The 4,577-nt window shown below is 44.1% G+C and overlaps 1 non-coding gene across 1 annotated transcript; it reads left to right on the top strand.

Annotated features, from left to right (window-relative positions):
- The first annotated feature begins 3,319 nt into the window (after positions 1-3,319).
- LOC135273700 (U6 spliceosomal RNA) lies at positions 3,320-3,426 on the top strand. Its single transcript, XR_010341516.1, has one exon. It is a non-coding gene; the product is annotated as a U6 spliceosomal RNA (small nuclear RNA).
- Positions 3,427-4,577: the final 1,151 nt, after the last annotated feature.

Genomic DNA, 4,577 nt, shown 5'->3' with positions numbered 1-4,577 from the left:
TGCTATTTGCATTAATAGCAATGAAGCTCTATGCGGAGCCCCAAATTACACCTTTCAAGATGGGAAGTATAATTTGTACCAAGAGTCAACTGATTAAAACCCCAAACACACCTGTGTTCAAGCTGCAAACCTGATACCCAGACTTGTTTGAACCTCATGCTGTGAGTCATTCTAAATGACTAAGTCTCCAAGTATTTGAAAATTCAATCATTTACTCACAAAACTTTAAATTTTAGTGATTTGAGACAAAGATCTTTCTAAACAAATACATTTCAACTTCCTTAAAGTGAACATAATTTTACCTCCTCCAGTGACTCAGGATCATCAATGAAAATCTCAAGAAGTGGCCCAGGCTAGATTAGGTGCAAGAGTCTAAGTGTTAATTAACCCCACACTAAACAGGCCCAGGCGGTTAGTTTTGAGTTCTGGGGACTATTACAGTAGTTTTCCCGTCTCCCCTCTTGTTGGCACTTGTCATTTCCTGCTGTTATCAGTTCATCTGTCTGTAGTAGCTTCCCCCACATTTGATTATTTGCTGCTTTTTATTTAGAGCTTAGAAAACTTACTCGAATTATGTGTAAAGTTAGTGTAAATGGGTTTCACATGGAGATTTTACATGTAACTAACGTTACTCTGAGGGTCTTTCTGAAAATAGATTGGGTATAAATAAACAAAACAAGTGAAACATTTTGTGACATCGATTTTGGCCTCTTTGGTGATTTACTGGCTTATTTGGTCATTTGTGGCCATGTCCTACACCGGTGAGTGGTAGGGACCGCACAAGGGGAATAGGCTTCAGGTGTGCTTCACTTGCTCTAAACCGTCACGGGCATCAGCATGGTTGGAAATGGAGGCAGTCGCTTGGATTAGACTCATGAAATACCTCAGGGAAAGACTTGCTAATGATTGTGACGGGAGGCAGAAGGGCTGGGGAGGAGGGGGAGGAGGGGGAGGGAGGGACAGAAGACGCCCTCACAATTTCCTTATTCCTTATAGAGAATTACTGAAAGCATGAGGTCTTTCCCATCCCTGAGGGAACTCTGATCCCTAAGTTTGGCTGTGAGTGGGCACACTGCCCATGAGGAGACCTTGGGCTATTAGATGCCACACTTTCATCCTGCAGAAATGGCTTCCAAGCAGGGCTTCTTCCTCTGCTGCCTCTCCCTGCAATGCACCAACCAGTCCCTAGATTTTTCTGTACCAGGAGAAACCCTGGCCCAACATTTCAGTATCATCAGGGGGTGTATTTTCAATGGGTGAGTGAGATCCCAACCATTTAATTCCTTAAACAGCAGAAATCTCAACTGTTCCCAGGAGTCTGCAGATTGGCTCAGGAAGAGTCCTGCTGCTTCTGTTCCCTCAAAGTCTCCTGGCATAAGACTGCAGAGTCACCCAACCATCCCTTACACTGGGACACTGCTCAAGCAAATGGCCCTCCTCAGGCTGTGGTTGGGGGTGGGGGAGGTTGGGGAGACAGGTGCTCTTGTACTGGATCACACACTCATGTCCTAACCCTCTGCTCCCCAGATAGGCTGGACTGTGAGCTTTTTTCCAGCCTTCTCCAGCCTCTGGGCATCTCACACTTACTTACCTGACCTATTTTTACAAACTCAAGACAGAGGGCATAGAAAAGTGTTGAATCACTCTGGGGTCTGTGGTGTCCTGATTCTAACACTCAATGTCAAAGTGAAATTCCACCTTTTAGTGGATTCTAATGAATGACAGCTTATGTTTCTAATTTTTCTTTTCCTAGAGTGAAAGAAAAGGTTTTTTTCTTTCAGAAGAGTCTAGATTCTATATTTACAAAGATCTTAAGAGCAATACATTTTCTCAATGACAGGAAAAGTAAAGATCTTCCCTATTCATCCTATGAGGATAAAACAATTTTCTCTTTTATTATTGGGGCATTGTCTTCCCTCTTCATCTCCAGCTCAGTATCCTAGGTCTCTAAGAAGATAGTAGCTACTAAAGAAATATTTGTTGGTTGAATGAATGAAAGAACGAACAGATAGATGATGGATGGAGGGATGGAGGGATGAAGGGATGGAGGGATGGAGGGATGGGTGGACGGATGGATAGACAGATGGACAGAAAAATGTCTCTGCATTGTTGCCTTCCAGGGCACCTTCCCAACTTGGCAGAAAACTCTCATAATGTTCCTTGGTAGCTCTTTTTCAGAGACATCTTTTAAGCCTATTTGGGGTTCATACAACAGAATTTAATAAGGAAGATGCCCTTATTTGATTCTTTGCTTTCTTTTGCAGAAGAGCTGGATGAAAACCTGGCTGCCTGGATTCTGGGTAGAATTTTGCAGTGAATGGTTGCACGGTTGTGTGCTTCCAGCACAGCTCAGTTCTCTCAGGCCCCTTGGCATCTGCTTGGTCCTGGAATGGCTGTGCACAGTTTGGGGTCTGGACAGCAGTTCAAATGGTTCTTCTGGGGCTCTGAAACAATTAAAGCCCCTGTTTTGCTTTGTCATGAAGCTGTTGGATTTTTTTTTCTTTTCTTTTCTTTTTTTGCGTCTTTTTAAAAGCCTTGGCAGCCACTGGCTTTGCTCTAGAGGGTTGTTTCTTAGATGGTCCAGGTTGCCACTGCCCACTGACAACCCTGCAGAGAAAATGCCCAGGCTGCTGACCCCACAGAGTGTGGGAAGCCAGGGGCTCAGTTTCACAGAGCAACAGCCTGCCTCACTATTATGACTCAGTAACTCTAATTCCCTGACCTCCCAGCCCCTCCAGTCTGTTTCTCCCTTTCCTGGAGCCAAGCCAGGCTTCTGAAGATAGTTTTCTCCTCTCAGTGGGACCCCCCCTCATTAACATTTCTTCTTTTCCTTTTTTCTCTGCTCCAGTTCCATCTGCAGCTTCCCAATCACCTCAGATCTGCTCCTGCTCCTGATACAGTGCATCCAAGAGAGGGCTTCAAGCCAAGAGAAGATGGGTTTGTAGTCATGAGAAATGAAGGAGCACTCCCAGGATGGAAAGAGGCCACATCTGTAATGAACAGTGCTTGGCATGGGAAAAGTACTCACAATCATTGTGTTAGGACATCTGCATCATCTTAAAGTGATCCCCACATATTATTAGTTTCTTATTAGTTGTGAGGGAGAAGAAAACCGAAAGAGTAACCAAACAAGGGAGAAACTGTGCAACACTTTGACCAGGTGATCAGAATTAACCTCATGTGTATAGTACAGATGATGTTGTGTGGCTCTTGATGTGGTGCCCTGGATAGGACACTATTCATGTTGAAATTACATAACCTCAGTTCAACCATGAGGAAACATGAGACAAACATGCTATTCAAACAAAGATGGTATGTGCTGCTTGCTTTGGCAGCAGATATGTGAAAACTGAAATGACACAGAGAAGATTAGCATTGCCCTGCACAAAGATGACACAAATTTGTGAAGAACAGAAAAAGGTATTGGCAGCTGGTAGTGGTGGAGGGGGTTCAGGTGGGGGAATCAACATTGTAAAAGCCAGATTAAAGGAGGATAGAGAGAAACGAAAAAAAATGCAATACCTGACACTAGACTGAATCCTGTACTGGAGATGGGAAAATGCCATAAAGGACATTGATAAGTTAATTAACAAAAGTGACATATGGAGGATAGACTAGATAAGTATTTTGCAAAGTATTACATGTAGGAGATGGGTCAGGGTGGTGGGAAAAATTATAGGAAAGATATAAACCTTCTCGAAAGGCCGGGAGGTTTTGCAAAAGCTTCAGGAAAGGGTTATGGCTGAAGGCAGCCTAATCCTCTTACTTTGAGCTAATGGCAGAGGGGAGATAACAAGGGAGTGCAAAGGAATTTATCTAGATAGGTTTGTTTACCTATTTCTCTGGAAATCAAACTTTGATCCTCTGCACACAGGAATGTCCCCTACTTGGGGGGGGTCGACAATGTTAATTACCCACAAATGGTGCTTGCTGTTGGCCTTTGTTATTAAATCTGTACTAAATAAATGTGAGTATTTCCAGCCTATTGTGGCCGCACTTTCTCATTGGTGGGTTAAGCCGTGCAGTCCCCTAGCCGTGCTCACAGGAAACAACATACCTGTGTATGTGAACTCCATTCATCCGTAGCTCAACCATAGTCTGCAAGACAGACTCGGCAGTTGGTGCTCCTGCGTGAGGAATGCTGTGATGGATTGCAACAGAACCATCGAAAACGAAGGTGAAGAGACTGCGCGGTCAGTAAGTCATTGGTGCCCACTCAGGATTTCCAAGTTCGAGGGAATTGTTCAAGCGAGGGTTTCATCATGGGACCACAGTTATCAGCACAACAGAAATAGTATATAAAAGTATTGAAACAGCTGCTTAAAGCCAGTGGAGCCTCGGTTTTGCAGGCTCTATGAAGGAACCTAATGCCAACTGTTGTTTCCCATAATCCACGGTTCCCATAAGAAGATATGCTAGATGTAGAGCTCTGGAAACAAGTGGGGAGAAGTCTGAAACAGCATCATGTGCAAGGACAACAGGTCCCAGTAACATCTCTAACATTATGGATCTTAGACAGGGCTCCTTTGACCCCACTCTACACAGAAGAACCTAGAAAGGGAAGGGAGGAGGAACTG

The sequence above is a fragment of the Aotus nancymaae genome, unplaced genomic scaffold (assembly GCF_030222135.1).
Source record: "Aotus nancymaae isolate 86718 unplaced genomic scaffold, 86718_ANA_hifiasm-v0.15.2.pri h1tg000008l, whole genome shotgun sequence".
Taxonomy (NCBI): domain Eukaryota; kingdom Metazoa; phylum Chordata; class Mammalia; order Primates; family Aotidae; genus Aotus; species Aotus nancymaae.
This window is presented reverse-complemented; position numbering and strand designations above follow the sequence as displayed.